Genomic DNA, 16,817 nt, shown 5'->3' on the forward strand with positions numbered 1-16,817 from the left:
AGTAATACTAGATTCTGTTACACGTTAGGTGTACATTTTAGAGGAGAGAGTAAGTAAAGCAAGCAAACATCTTACCATAACCTGAGTCTAGGTGGGAACAGGGAAAATTGTTTGTGCCAACCCTTTTCCTCTCTCCCCCTACTTTTGTCCTACCATTTTAGTACCAAATAAACTCAAACCTTTGGAGTATCTAAGCTATTGGAATAAGATGTTCTTTCATGTCTGGTTTTCATCTGGGTCTGGAGGCAGAAATGCCAGAACACCACAAGACAAGCTTCTTGCATACTACTTCTGATCATGGGCAGGAATCTGGCCTGCTCCCCAGAAGGATCTAGATGTGTTACAGGATTATCAGGCAACCCCCAGAGCTCTGGGAAGTAAAGAAGGGTCAGACCATCAACTCCTTAGACTGTACTTTCTTGGTTACTGGGCACATGCAGACTTTTTCATGCAACTGTATGAAGCACATGAGGGCTTTCTAAACACAGAACAGGGCCAGTTTGTGGCAACTTTTGTGAGCAGATCATGAAAAGTATTGCCCAAAATGCCCAACAAAAGTGTGTAGATCTCAGCTGTTCTCAATCGTCTTTCAATTTACAGCTCTCCCTCTATGTTGTTGTTTAAGTCACAAATCTGTTAATATATGAAAGAGGACCTTTCCATGAAAATAAAAATGGCATTTCTGAAAACGTGCAAATAAGTGCAAGTTTCTCGGAGTACAAAGATAAGAAGTAAGAATGTGTTGTGATATTGGTTACATTTGTTAGTTTAAGAGCATTCTTTGGGCTTCTGTGTATAGCAGCAAAATCCCTCCAGTCTGTCTATCTTCCCTTACCCTGACAAAGTGCTCTCATTAAGGGCTTAAAGATGTTATTGCAATACTATTCATAATGTATACACTTTGCAGCCCCTCACATCTGTTTGCTGCACTATTTATCTAATCATCAAGACCCTTATTCATATTTGCCTTGGAGATAACGGGCCAGGATACCAAAGGATTCCTGGGCTGAGAGGAAATGGCAGAGAGTTGCTGTAATGGAATAATTAAAGACTTCAAGGTCAGACTAGGGAAATCCAGAATGCTATGGTGTGGAGAGAATCACAGGACACACAGCACTATCCCATTTTTAATGGCACTGGCGTGATGAAAACCACCTGAACATTACATTCCAACAAAAATGCCTATGCCAGAGCTTCTGACAAATGACTGATGCTCTCAGCCACACATTAAGAGAGATGACAGGTTTCACTTTGCATATGAGGAATTATGAGGAATCCAGGCTGCTTGTGAGAGCAGAGAGCTTGCTCTCTGTCAGGCACTGTCAGGCCACATGTGAGTCAGTCAGACTTTGCTCTCTTCTTGCTGACCTCTCAGTTGTTTGACTGTCTTGCGTAAAAGAGCTCTGATGGCAGAGTAAAATATAGTATGAAGGTGAAGTCTGTGTTCTTTTCAGTATGTAGCTGTAGATAAAATGCCTTCCCATATCACTTCTACTGCCAATATGTGGAGTTGCAGAATATTCCTCTGTGTGATTTATTATAGAAATGGGCTCAGTGGCCTAGGTCCCTGGGTGCTACTTAGGTTTCATTTCAAAAATTCCAAGAGAAAGAAAACTATAGAAAATTTCACTGCAGAACAATGCTTTATAAGACAACACTTTTAAATTATATCATATATCTCTTCACTGAGAGATGTGTATGTGCTATATAAGATGGATGAAGTTAATACAAATTTTCAAGTCAAACCTAAATAATTTAAGAGTTGGAGTTATGAAATAAGGTTTCCTGGATACTTTTCAGGTGTTACTTTGCAGATAGCAGTAGAGAGCAATGAAACTTCCACTGGAAATGCTGCAGGTAGTTCCATATGGCACCTAAATATGGCTTGTGAAGCAAGAGTTAAGGGAAGCACAAGGAAAGATGCATATTGTGAAAGGTAAAGAATAAGGATATATGTAATAAACAGAAGTTACAGAGTGCAGGCTATTTTCTGGACCAACATGAGTTTTATTATCAAAATTTTATCATCAAAAATAAAAGCTTCTGAGCTGCTAGGCTTAATGAATTAGAGCCATACTCAAGAAAGGAAGGCTGTAGCAAACTCAGACTCTTTGTGACCTGGCAATTGGATACTTAAAACAAGTGTGAGGACATTTCAGCTGTCTAAACATTGCCCAGTGTTTAGTAGAGATCTTTATGTAAGAGAATTTTAAAGAGACATTTGAAGAATTTTAGGGTCACATGCTCCTTCATCTGGTTAATGTCACTAGCAAATCAATTCTAAACAAATGACTGTTGAAGTGTGTATTTAAGGAATTGAGAAGACTTGCCAAAATAAAAGAGATTCAAAGTTTAGAAAAAGAGGGAGCTTCAGTCTGCAAGAATAGTTTACCAGCCTCCAGGCAATACTGTAACTTCTCATTTTCCTCAGCTCTAGAGACAGCCTAAATGAATCGTTTTGGCAACAAAGTCCTTTCTTCTATTACAGACCAAAAGGATATTTTACAGAAGGGCATATGGTGGGTCCCCTTGACTATCATGTCCCATAGCAGGATAAGTCCTACTATGAGACTGGGGATGCATTCTGCATGACCAGAATTCCCACATGCTCTGTAATGCTACTGTGCTCATTTGGAGGATATTGGCCTCTGCTCACTCCGTGGATGTAGCTGCAGTTGCCCAACACACTTAGCCTCTGTAACTGGCTGTGAAGGTGTTCTGCTTGGAAAGTTCCTGTCTCTGCTTTAGAACACCCAGAGCACAAATCCATTTTCTGTCATTGTATCAAAAGCTCAGTTTGGTTATGGATTTAGGAAGAACTAGTAATATAATCATTGACTTCTCTGACTTGGAAATACAGTAGAAGCAACTGGAACTGGCTATACCCTAAAGCTTCAATGGAAAATCCCTTTTGAATTTACTCTGAAGTTCTGCCTTCTTTCAACTTCTTCCCACACTGTATCTCCTTTATTTATAGTGGTCTGACTCAAACAGCCCTATATGAACTCTGCTGAAATAACAGAAATTGATAGTACAGATAAAAGCAGCTCTTCAGACACATTCCTGTTTTCTTACCTGGGTATTAGGAAGTGTTTATCTGCCACTGGTTTCCCCCAGAAAGTGAATTGGCATAGGGGCCTGCTGAAAATTGGTGTGGCCTCACCTGCAACATTGTGTGCAGTTTTGGTCACTGCAACGTGACCAAGAAAGATATTAAGAATTAGAAAGCATCCAAAGGAGGGCAACAAAGATGGTGAAGGACCTTGAGGGGAAACCCTATGAGGAGTGGCCGAGGTCACCTGGTCTGTTCAGCCTGGAGAGGAGTAGACTGAGGGGAGATTTCATTGCAGTTACAACTTCCTTGTGAGGGGAAGAGGATGGACAGACACTGATCTCTTCTCTGTGGTGACCAGTAACAGGACCCAAGGGAATGGCCTGAAGTTGTGTCAGGGGAGGTTTAGGTTGGATATTATAAAGAGATTCTTCACCCAGAGGGTTGTTGGGCACTGCAACAGGCTCCCCAGGGAAGTGGTCACAGCACCAAGCTTGACAGAGTTCCAGAAGTGTTTGAATGATACTCTTAGGCACATGTGACTCTTGGGGTTGGTCCTGTGCAGGGTCAGGAGTTGGAGTTGATGATCCTTATTGGATATCTTCCAAATCTGCATATTCTGTGATTCTGTGAAAATTACCTTAAGGTCAGGGAATGGAATGAGCTTTTTTTTTGCCAGAAGTGGCTATTTTAGCAAACTATAACCTCCGAATTTCAGAGGAGTGGACAAGAGACTCAGGGCTGAACCCAGAGACAGGCTAGCAAACAATCTCACTGCAGTAGGTATCGCAGCTATTTAGCTACTAAATCTCCTCTCTGTTTCCTGTCATCCACGCACAGGACCTCTGGAGCTGGTTTGCATTGTGGAAGAACATGTTAAACATGTTGCACTGATTCTAGTTTGATTTTGATTGTCACAAAAGAAAAGTACACTAGGATTTGTGCAGTTTTATTGTGCCAAATGACATGGCTAGTGGTTCAAAATATGTGAATTCTGCACCCGCTTTTTTTCCCCTGGCTTCTCACGTGATCATGAGAAAGTCACTTTATGAATTTCCTTCTTTTCCCTTTCCCCACCATTGAAGTTGAATCTCCTTTGTAAAACACTTGAAAATCTGTGGATGAGAAGTATAAGATACTGGTCCACACTGGTGAGATTATGTAGTATTATAGTCATATTAGTAGCAAAGAAGGTGACTTTTGTGTAGTCTTATGTATCTGGTCTGAAGATTAGGACTTAATCAGAGATGTGATTAATTGGGTTTTCACAACCTGGCTAAGGCTTTGTCCACTACTTCCTGGCAGACCCAAGGCATCATTAAAGGGCAGGAGGCCACTTCCTTATGTGTTCTTACTATTTAGTGATCTGAGGAGAGACAGTGACCAGCAGGAATGGCCATGATGAGCAGCACACCCCACTGCCTGTCACAGTCACAGGTTAATCAGGGTACAGTAATTTGTGAGAACATTAATAAATACAAATCACTCTCTAGAGGGCTGCAATACATTATTTTACCTCTCAACAATAACAGACCTTATTATCTTTCAGGGAGAAGCTCCTGTCAGGGCAATCAAGGATGGCTACTTTTAATGAAGACAAACGATCTCCTTCAAAGGAGCGGTGAGCCTTGATTTGGCTTAATGGCTCACTAGTATGAAGCATGGATTTAATCAGAGCTCCAGCTTCTGTCACGCATGGGTCTTGAAGTCAGGTAATTGGAGGCAGGTGCTTAGTACAATTTAAATGAAATGTCTAGTTAATAAGGACAGTTTGAAACATGCAATTTATACACCTCCCCCAAGCCCTAGTCCTCTCAGGGACATGAAGGCAGCCAGCTGTGCTCAGGAATCAAATGACTTAATTTCTCAGCATTGCCTTTCTCACTCTCAGCATTGTGCTACTACTTTTAGCTTGCCAGATGTTCCAGTTGGAGTGATCTTCTTTCAGACAAGATGGGCAACTGAGGGACTGTCAGAGCTCAGTATGCTTTGTTTTGTGCTGGAAGAGGCAGCTGAGCCAAAATCTGGACAGAGGTGAGGTCCATAATATTCTGGCTCTTAGGCATCTCAAAGTCCAGTGAGGGAAAGAGAAGGAACAGGGTAGTTTCCCTAAAATGTGTATTACCCCTAACTGTGGAGCTGAATGAGGGAATTTGGCTTTCCAGGCTGTATCATGCAGGCCATTTTAGATGGTCACAACTACTGTGGCTGTATGACCCCCAGTGCCTCTCATAATCGAAACTGAGGAACCTTCTGAAGAACACTAAGGCCCCCTTTCTCCTGCCTGCTAACCTGTTATGTTTCTTTCCAAGAACATCATCACAGTTTGTATTTATATACATATCTTTTTCCTTTTTGGTGGTGATGGGGCATGAAGGGGATCAGATCCTCTGAACTTGTGGGTGCCAACAAGAAGCTTCCCACCACCTGGGATCTATGTGCGTTTTCCTTTGGAACCATGTAGGAATTGTCAGCATCACTAAGTCTTATACTTTAAAGAGAAGTCTTATGACATTTGTGTTTGTTTTTTCCCCTTGATGACCTAGATCATGGAGTCATTCTGCTTATGAAGTAAAAAATGCTTGTGTCTGGGGAAGAAAATCTGAACATATTATTTCAAGCAACAATACTTCAATGCCTCACTGAAAAATAAATACTTTTTTAATGAATCTTACAGTTTTGAAGAAAGACATCTCTTTATTTTCACCATTTGATACCAGCAACACTGAACCTTATAGAGTATATAGGGAGTTATAGGAGGTTCAGTGAATTATCCATAATACGTTTGTCATATTTTAGATTTTCAGACATGAATCAACAGAAAACCAAACTGGGTTTTAAACTCTTACTATCAGTTACTTAAAAGTAGAGTCTAACAAGCAAAAGCATAAGAGCACTACTGTAGGTACTACAGAATCTTCTTTGTCCCTTTTAGGTCTTTCTGCCATTTCTTGAAAATAACAGTTAAGAGGTGGTGAATTTATAACTAAAACAAGATTTTACTTCTGAGAGAGAAAGTAATTAGCCACTGGGTGTGGAAGTATTTTCCATTAGTAATTTTTTAAACTCAGACTGGAATGCAACTATGCCTGTAGGGACTGCTTGACTGGGAGAAACCACAAGTCTTCACTACAGAGAGATTTCTATAATCAGCTGCTGTAAGACTCATTTCTTAGTCAAGGAAATACAGGAAACAAGGACCACTGATGCAATTAAGGAGTCAGAAATTTCTATGTGCTTTCTCAGGGTGCTGTGTGCTGTTCTGCTTTGCAGCAGGGCCAGGCAAAAGGTAGGGCTGCCTCTATACAGCAGGACTAAAGTTACTAAACCTGAGCCATGTTAGGTAGGTACACCTATTCCTAAGAGCATGAGATGGCAGTGATATTGGAAATTGATTTTTCTCCATTAATACTTCATTACAGCAGGACTGTTCAAGATTAGCTTCCCTCTAAGGAATCTTTTTTAGAGAAGAATTAAAGTAATCCTGCTTACTGAACTGCTTCGAAACAAGAATTGTTCCTGGGGGCCCCTGCAGTTTTGTCTAGATTTTGGGAAACCAAAGAGAGTTTGGCTTTACAGATACATTTTGAAATTCATTGTTGATTTTTTTTTTTATTCTTTTAACTTCATCTGTTTTTTTTTTAATTGGGAGAAAAATTATGAGCTACAATTAACAGACAAGAAATAGAACAATATTGAGAAGGCAAATGGATCAGGAAAAGAGTCATAACTAAAATATGGGCTTTTTAGATTGGAAGTTAATGTTCAGCTGATCAGTGCTGCTACCCTCCTGCATTATGGCTTGAATTCCTTACAGTAGCCTCAAAGGTGCACATTTTCCCACTAGTTATAAAACAAATAACAAGCAGAATGCTCAGATGGCCTTTCAAGTTCATAGCAAAATTGTGGTCCCAGATGTCTTTGCAACTCAGGCAGTGCAAAAGAGCTGCCAGCTATTAGATTACTAAGTCTGGCTAAGTTGGATACCAGAAGTAGTGGACATTCAATAGCATGGGCTGCACAACAAACTGAACAAGGCTGGTTGATGAGTGAGCAAATGCATCGTGTAGATTGTGATCATGTCTGCCTAGTGAAGGAGAGAAAGAATGTTCTGTAAGTGACAGAGGTTTGTGCTTCCAATCCTGTAGTCACTTTCTGTTCATGTGTGTGTAAGCAGGGCTTGTCATGGGAGTGCATGACAATGAATGCTGATGGGAGGGAGAAGAGTAATTTGATTCTGGATCAGATGACAAGGTCTTACAATGTCCACCTTGTATTTTAAATGTTGATTGTTTCTGTGGACTTGTCAAAGCAAGATGTTTATGGCAGGAAGAGAAACTATTATTCCATCAGAAAATGAAGCATTGGAAATACAATGATACTGGTTTTGTCATTGACCCAGCTGAGGGAAAAGAGAAGTTCCCAGAAGAAGAGAAGGTATTTGTGATAACTGTAGAGATCACTTTTGTTGATGTAGGAAAAGAACAGTGGTGAGAAAGCCCAGGCTGGAATTGTAGTTCCACTCTCCTTCTTAGGAAGAAGAATTGGGACCATGTAATCATGAAGTGATGAGTGGTTTCTCTGTGTTGTGTCTGCAGCCATGAACTTCTCAAAAGATATATACAACTCTTACAGGTAACTCATACCTTAAAATGAATTCCAGTTCTAGATTGGAAGCTATTTTGGTAGGCCAGGAGAACACAACACTGCAGTGTGCAGGGCACAAGACTAACCAGGGTTACCTGCCGAGTCACAGGAATAATGCATGAGCTAATTCCTGAGCTGAATCACCCTATGACTGTAGTCAGCTTGTCAGGGCACCAACAAGTAAGGCCAAACTGTGTTTGTTCTTCTGCATGCCCTTGGCTGCTGTGTACACTGTAGGGACCAATGTGCAATCCCAGCTACACAGGCTGGGACAAACAGGCTTTGCTATTTTTGTGGACAAAGATCTCTTAAGTACAATCTCACTTGTGAGAGCTGGTGCAATGGAAACCAGCTGCCATGCTTCCCTATGAGCAAGGTTGCAGAAATAAGGCACTAGGCCAGAGGTTCATTGATACTGGTCAGGATTCACTTTCCCAGATCAGGGATTTGTTCACCGTAAGGCCAAGTCATTTTGCATCCATGTGTACTTCAGTGTCTGTAAAAAAGCCCATAAATAATGCTCTCAGAAGAAAAATTATTTGAAGCCCTCCATGAAAGGTGCTATGCAAGCCCAAACTGCCATAGTCAAGCCAGCCCCAACAATACCTCATGGAATGTGTGCCTTTCACATTTGTTCTGAGGCTATGGGGAACAATGCCCTTTCAGGACAAGAGATGTCTGCAATTCATGGTGAATTTCTCTCCCTTCTCTCATTAAAATCCATTCATTTTCAGTTCAGCCTCTTCATTCTCAAAAATACATCTTGGATATTTGTCAACTTCTATTCATCTTACTTAGTCTGTGCATCTAATCTCTTTGAGACTAAACATTCCCTCCAATGGCAGACCCTTAGGAGTGTTATTCTGCCAATTGGGACACATAAGGAGAGCCTCTTGGCAAGCTGGTTTATTCTTGGGGAACAGAGAGACATTTTTGATTAGTGAGACCTCAGGCATTTATGCTGTGCAGGACACCACAATGCTCAGCACTCAGTGAAATCAGAAGAGAACCACTGCCTTGAAAAGCAAAATGCTTACTGGCAATGTTTTTTCAAAATGGGTATTGGAAAGCTGGCTTCAGTGCCCAGTTTAGTTCACTACTCCCCGTGCAGTTTCAGGCAGGCCACTTCATCTGAGCCTGTAGCCTTGAAAGCAGTAACACAAACTTCCTTCTTCTGCGTGTTATTCTATCTGCTTCATGCTCTGACATGAGGAGAGCAGAACCATGATGGTGTTATTCCCTAGTAGTAAGTGAAGGGAGATTGACTCCTATCAGATTAAACTGATCCAACTGTGAAATCATAGCAGCTTCGGCTCACTAGCAATTTAGAAGTGTTTCATCCGCTGACAAAGAAAGACTCTGTCCTCAGCTCCTTACATTTGCTGGTTTACCCTGTCCTCTTTAAAAGGGAAAGAAACTGTCCGGGACTGCCTCTAAAGCAGGACGCTTCTACTGCCCTTCCCCTGCCCCACCTCGAGAGATTCTTGAGAGCTTAGTGACATCTGGTGGAAACTGGAAGGATCACAAGGCTTTTGTGATCACTGAAGTAATTTATAAAAACAAATTTTCAAAATAGTCCCCGAAAAACAAACAACAAAAATGTATTGATTTTATTCTCAGAACCACAAGAATAAAAAATCAAAGCACGATGTTATAATGATACATACCAAATATTGTATAGTTTGGAGATCAAAGTGGGTGAAATGCTGGTGGGACAGAACAGAACTGAAATATGAAAAATTTGGCAGTGGATTTTTTCAGGCATGTAAATTATCAGCCTGATCAAAATACCAGTATAAAAACCAAATTATGCGGGTCACATTTGCTCATCATGCAGTGCCAGGCCCCTGTGATGTAACCAGTCTCCATCATATTTAAACTTTGCACAAAGCATGTGTATGCCTTCACCTGGAACGTACCATTGTGGGTTTGTTCCACAACCCACTTGTGAGCAGTTAGATTTGTGTGCCCAGCGTTAGGATGAGGTGTGGGTCTGGCAATGGACCTAGTTAATGTTATGTTCAGGCTAATTCTGATAAGGAAAGAGAAAAGGTGTTGCATGAAGTTCATATGAATTGTCTCGTTTGATCTACACGCATATGCACGTGAATGGGTTTTTCCATTTTTTTCTAGATCTTTTAAATCTTATGAACATAACCACTATTGCTTTTCCTCTCATTTTTGTAAGTGTGCTTTTTGGATCTGGCTGTGAACAGCATTTCTGCAGCTTCACAAGATGGAGCAAGTATTAACCAACAAGATTTTCTCCCAGTGTCTTTTAGACATTGAAACAGTACATCCCCTGGAAGACATAGCATTCCTTGTATTTGCCAAAGGTTTTGTGAGGCCTTTGATAAAGGGGAAAAATCTGAAATAGTACTAATCAGTCTCCTTTTCCTCTTCATCCCTTTTTAGAATTTTCTAGTGGAAAAGAATGAATTTAGAAGGAGGAAATCAGTAAAATGATGGCCAAAGTTTTCAGAAGCGACTGTGAAGGCTACAGCACAGATCCAGCTGCTGCTGAGAATCCAGAATGTGGATACACATTGAAGAGTGCTGAACTGGGATCTTAATGCCGCTGGTAAGTTTAACAATCGCAGCCTGGTGCTACAAATTACCTTCTCATTCTCTGGTAAGAAAGAGTTAGGTTAGAGGACAAAGGAGGGTGGATTTTCAGCCTACCAAGTCCAAAGTGGATACCCTCTTTGCTACTTAGGAGAAAATTTTTCAGTCTAAGGATTCATGTTGTCTGCCCCGAGCTCCTCAGACCTCTGCCTCCCTTCACATGCAAGCTCATCTCTGCAGTGGTGTCATGATGTATAGTATCACTGCTGGTAACCTTATTAGCAGAGCCAATTGTCCAAAGACCTTCATGGATGAGGCTGCTTGCTATTGTATGAGCTCTAGCCCTATTGTTCATGACAGCACTAGGTGACCTAATTCACTCCAGTGGGTGCATCACACATATCCTCACACCCTCTGACAGTCCGTTGTCGCCATCCATCCTGTTAGTGCTCTGCGAGCCCTCGCTTCGTGTTCGTACAAGCACAAAGCTACACACAGATGGGGCCCTTACCAAAAGGCATACCAGTCAGTGGGGATTTACATGGGCACAGGACATGAGTCTAAAGCTGCTTGGGCATACCTTAGGCCTTTAACATAGCAGACTATATGGAGTCTTCGGAGTTTTGAGTAAGCCCATTATTTTAGCTTCCCTGACCAGCACTGGAGGAGGATAGAGTTCTGCTGATACTGAGGAACTCGTGGAACTAATATGAAAGAGTAATAAGCCATTAAGTTCATACACACAGAGAAAGCCATGTTCAGCACCACTCTATACACATGCCATCTTCTGAGGCAGAAAGATTGTCCTATACAGACAAGAATGAAGATAAATTCCCCACTTACAAAGTCTCTGGTAGCTGTAAAAGGTTGAATGTTTTTGATTCTTTTCTGTAGAGAGCAGTGTTACGTACATGCACTCACACACAAGCACACACGTTGTAGCTTGCTTTTGTGTAGATTAGTCTCTGATTTGGCAGAAGGTGAGAACAAAGGAAAAAGAACCTTATTACAAGAAGTTAAAGAAAGGTGGGAATTCTCTCTGCTTGCCCCAATTCCTATATGATTTGTTGGCAGCCTGCATCCATCATCATCCTGTGTCTAGTGAATGCATCCACACTAATACAGATGCCCTTTCCAATCTTGCCAGTTTCCTCACAGACCAGTAGAGATCATGTATGTTTGTGATATGAGATTGATTGGGAATGAGTATATTCTGTGTCTTCCAGAAGCCAAGACAATTGCAATGCACAGGCTTGGCCCTACCTGAGCTGTTGAAGAAGTATTTGAGAGTTAAAAGCAGATCAGTCACATCCCAGTCAGTGTTCAAAGAACAGCCTGACAGGAAGAGAAGTGCTGACATTTTGGAGGGAAACCACAAAGGGAATTGAACATGTGTATGCCCTATGGCTGAAAGCTGTGGAGAGGACAGGGTGTCCTCCCTTTGGTGGGCAGAAGGGCAGCCAGAATGTATCTCACAAACACATTAGTTATAGATCATTTTGGTGTAAATGGTGGAAGAGATGAGGGGGTGATTAAGGTTTACCAACATTGCATTGGTAAGAAGCAGACAAGTGAACAATACCAAATGTGCTTTGATTATGGGCCAGCCTCATCTATCAGAGCAGAGTGGTAGAAGTGAGGTGTGCAAACCTGTTGCTCTATTGACTGAGGAGCTGAGAGGGGAGAAATGTTGACAAAGGGGAACTAAAAAAGTTTTATTGAATTAATATTTTTAACATGTTTACTTGTTGTTCGTGCTCCCAATTTAATCTGTGTCCTTCTCAGAACTCCAAGGAAGTAATTGAATTTCATCAGATGCTTTGATAGAGCTCAAAACACTGTTGTGTAAGTCCCCAGAAGGACTCTTTGTGTAATTGAACCTGGCCTTTTGAGCCACTGACGAAGTCTAGCATAAGAACATAACTCAGCAGCCACCCAGCTCTTAGCTAGGAATCTAAGTGAATGTTGATGAGAAGGCGAGTAGGTGGAGAAGTCTCTATGAGATTGAAAATCTCAGCAGGAGCTGGCATGGAATGTATTGGGAGGAGATGCTCTTGCCTAGAGCAATATTGCTCCGAAGGAGCTGGGCATTTGTATTGAGCTGAGTGGTGTGGTCATCCCAGTGCTGCTGGCATTCCAGGCTTTGTCTGGGCTCTGACTATGGGAACAGTTTTCAAACTTTTGATCTAAAATTGCTGTCAAGCAAAAGGAATGATGCTCAGCCTGTGCTAAGTGACTCAAGTTAGGTGATGCTAGCAAAATTTCTATCTGTCAAATAACTACTTTGTCCCTACTCACTTTTCCAATGATACATTAGCAGAATCCTACTCTTTCCCCTAGTGAAATGTTTCCCTCAATGATGCAGCAATAATTTCCTAATAATAGAGATAGATATATGCTACATGTATCCTAATTATGCACAGAGGTGAAGGGGAATGTGTGGTAGCTGAAAAGTGCAAGAATGAAGAATATTTTATGCTTCATATTGTCTTTTCCTTGAGTACTCACTGGACACTTAGCAAGCATTGCCTGTGACTCATGCGTCTTCTTTAAGACAGCAAAGCAGCAAAGGAAATACTGTCAAGAAACTTATCTTACAATAAATTATCCATATGGTGAAGAGAGGAACCCAGGAGTTCTGGAGGAATATGTGTAATGCTATTACAAGTTAAATAAGCTAACATTTTATTTCTTAGATCTACTGAAAGTCAAAATTCCCCAAGAGTCATTCAATTATTTCATTTTAAGATTAAAAAAAAAAAAGGTCAGAAAGCATTGTCCATGCTCCTGCTGAATACTCAACTACAGGTTTTGCCTGGTTTCAGTGGATAAAAAAGGATGAAGGCAGTATAGTTTAATGAGAGACCAAGGCTCATTTCCTGCTTCTGGAACGATGCCAGCCTCTTGAGCACCATGAGAATGTTACCAGGATGGTTCCTTTGATGACATAGTGCTAAACCTGCAGTAAAGTCAGGAGCAGTAAAACAAAAACCTGAGTGAGGTTTGAGATTTTCTTACAAAGACTCAGTTTTGATCCGTTGTTTCACCCAGCATTTCTGAAAGTGTGTGAGCTAAGTTTCTGTCTGCTACAGGTGCACTTTTGTTACCTTTTGTGGCAAGACTGCAGGCCTGGCATGCTTTCTCCTGATGCTGTAGCCCAAGGTCCTGCTTTATCAGCACTTTTACACATACAATAACAGCAGTTTCCTTGCACTCTTAGTGGGGATTTGCTTTGTGAATACTAGTGTTGCTATAGCTACATTTCCCTAATGTTCATTATTTCTCATAGTGTCCTTGTCACTCATCCAAAGATGCCGGCATTAAGCAAGCTCACAGCAGTCGTTTCTGCCTTGGGAGCTATTGGTAGGTGTACTGAATGAGCCAAGAGGTACTACAGCTCGTGCTTTGCCTGGGATAAATCTGCTTCAGTCATGAAGGAAGTGGTAATGGGAGTAGTTAGGAGCTTTTTTACAGTGGTGTGATTGGAAAGGAAAGCCTACAATCATTGGCATGCCTTTCAAAGAGGGTTGAACAGGAAGGAGGAGAAGGAATTGTCATCCCTCAAGAGAACAAATGCAGGGAGGGGAGGGAGCACAGGCAACTTCAGTTAATTGCTCAGTTGTGTAATGAGCTGGGGTGCTGGACAGCTACTGTATAGTCCCTATTGTGTCTGTCGCCTGGTTGGGGGTGTACTGCTCTCAGGCATTTTAGCTGCTTTTTGTTTTTTTGGTTTTGAATGGTTCAATGAGCAAGCTAAATAACACTGTAATTCAGAGCAGGATTGCAAAAAGTTCACTGTCCCTCAGGCGTGCATGTGTAGCTGCTGCTGTGCAGAAAAGGCGATGAATTCTGAACAGCCACCTACTTCATATGGGAGGACACTGAAGAGTTAAGACTAAGCAAAAAAGTAAAGATGATCATTGGCAGATCTTGCAGACTGGCATCCAAGAGATGGTCAATACTCTGTGTCTTCACTTAAACTCTCATATTGATCAGTCCTTAAGTGCTATTAAAACAGCAAAAAGCTCTCACATGTAAAGTAGGCACCAAAAAACTATATCTCCTAATTTCAGTAGACATGCAGCTGTTGAATGGAATCTTATCCTCTCCCTATACAAGTACTGGCATATTAAGGCCACTGTGATGATTAAGAAAATGGAATGTCTGTTATATAAGGAGAAGTTGAGACAATTGTGCTTGTTTAGTTTGGAGAAGAGAATGCTCAGAGGGAACTTATCAATAGATACAAATTCCTAAAAGGGAGGGAGTAAATAAGAAGGAGGAAAGAGAGTCCTCTTAGTGGTGTCCAGAGACAGGAAAAGTTGCAATGGGTGCAAACTGAAATCCAGGAGGATGGTCAAATATCAGAACAGGTTGCCTAGACAGGTGATGGAGCCTCCACCCTGAGGTATCCAAAACTCACCTGAACATAGTCTTGAGCTCTAGGTGACACTGCTGTGAGTTTAAGGGTTTAGACTAGATGCTTCCCAGAGGTTCCTTCCAATCTCAACTATTTTCTGTCATGGTTCTTATTAGTTTTTGGTTGTTCCATCTATTGGGTCTGGAGATGCAGGAATGAAGTATGAGGTTCTGTTATTCCTGGTATGCACAAAGTAAGTAAACAAGGAAAAAAAACTCTTATGTCTGTATGGCACTAGAGAACACTCTTCTGGTTTCACAAGCTTATTTCTAAACCTGCAGAGCTACATCAGTGCGAGATTATGTGCAAATCATAAAACTTTACTGTTACACATATCTTTATAAGTGCTGTGCCCTTCCATCACACACATTGCTGGACATTTAAAGATTCATCAGATATTGGACTGTAACCCTCAATATGATTAGCCTGTAAGGGAGACCTCTCTTTTCAGTATAAAGATCTCAACTGACATCTATTTTTTGTAGTATTACAATATATTTAGTCATCTTTGCAAGCAATAGGTAGGCAATCTTCATTTTGAGTCAGCTTTGTGATTTAACAGCTCTGAGAAATACTGTTGTCCTTCACTGGAGTGTTTTGCATCTGGAGTTGCTGTTCCAATGTCATTTCAGTAAGTAGGGCACTCAGATTATGCTAAGTATCATTTAAAGTGCTATTAATTAGCCCTAACACTGTAAACGAAGAGACGATAGTATAGATAAACTTGTCCTCAAATGCTGAGAACTCTTCGAGTTGTGGAGCATCAAACAGGCATTTGGTCTGGGTGCAGCACACCATGCAGACACTGTCTGTGGAAGAATCACCCTGTTTTGGTCATTTGAACTATTGTATTATTTCCCAGAATGAAACAATTCCGTTGAGTATTACTACTGTCCACTAGAAAGAATGTTCATATGATAACTTCTTGCTGCACTTTTAGGCAAAGGCAAGAACTCACGGTGACAATTTCGAGTAGCAAGTGAGAGCTGCCTACAAGCCCTCTGTTACACTTAACTGGCTATGTTTATTCTGAAGCTAAGAGATATTCACAGCACAGCACAGGCTTGGGCCTGCTCAGGTTAACCCTCATGGGGATCACATTCCGTAGTATGCAATGATCGGGGTTATCACACCACGATGTGTGATGTTACCTCTAAGCCCTCATTCTGCAGATGAATTTGCAATATACTGGAAAAAGAAACCAGTTTACAGAGATTATCTCACACTAAATAAACTCCAACTGAATTAGATTCAGACACTCACAGTGTTCTATAAAACCAATTTTTGTAAAACTCTGGGAGAATTTCCCATTACTCACAATTTTCAATAAGAAAGAACGTGCTTCATTCCAAAAGCACTCCTGCTTTAAGGTCAAGAGCAAGGTTATTCATAAATTAGCCTCTTATCAGATTTAGACAGATCTTTTCCTAAGGCCGTCTGAGCACTTCATTATCATTATTTTAGGCTCTGTAGGACCAGGAGAAGTATGGGTGTATAGTTGTCAGAAGCATGCAGCACCTGCCTGGCCAGGCAGGAATTTGCCAGGCTGGAGCAAGAGCACTGCATCCTGCCAAACCTGTCTTGGTAACACTTTTAAGTGAACTTCAGTGAAAGTTCATGGAATGGTTCTTTGCAAAGGGCACGAGCGACTAATTGCGATTAATGCTGTCACAGTGACAGTCACCATTTGCCCCTAGATGGCAGTGATTGCTGCTCTTTGGCAGTACGAGCCGTGTTTGCACGTATTTTTTCCATCACAGAAGGGCCTGTTCAGTAAAAAATCCTCATCTCTTGCATATTAGGATGTGTACAAATTCCAGTCAGAGCACTTTATATGCTAAATAATATCTCATCAGAAATCGGCCAGAGCAGTATGATCCTATTTTCTGACTGAGGAAAGATAGTTTTATGTGTAAACAAAGAATCAGAGCTTTCATCAACTAGGTTTAGTTCCTAAGTTTTTCAAAGCTCTGTAGAGCTTCACCAAATCACCAACCATTGCTTCACTTCCCTATGATTGAAATAAGACAGTAGGTTTTCCTTTCTTTCCAGTTTATCCTGATTTGTCAAGTCGTTTGAGCTCTTTAAAGAGTGGATTACCTTTTGTTCCAAATGAATGCATATCAGTGAGCC

At 41.2% G+C, this 16,817-nt stretch overlaps 1 protein-coding gene across 1 annotated transcript in view; it reads left to right on the forward strand.

Annotated features, from left to right (window-relative positions):
- Positions 1-10,158: 10,158 nt before the first annotated feature.
- The window catches only part of MAPK8 (mitogen-activated protein kinase 8), a 135,698-nt gene continuing 129,039 nt past the window's right edge, over positions 10,159-16,817 (forward strand). Inside the window, exon 1 of the mRNA XM_064662825.1 lies at positions 10,159-10,280. The gene's annotated coding sequence lies outside the window, so the exon portion shown is untranslated. The remainder of the gene's footprint in view (positions 10,281-16,817) is intronic.

Source organism: Pseudopipra pipra, chromosome 8 (assembly GCF_036250125.1).
Source record: "Pseudopipra pipra isolate bDixPip1 chromosome 8, bDixPip1.hap1, whole genome shotgun sequence".
NCBI classification, from domain to species: Eukaryota; Metazoa; Chordata; class Aves; order Passeriformes; family Pipridae; genus Pseudopipra; species Pseudopipra pipra.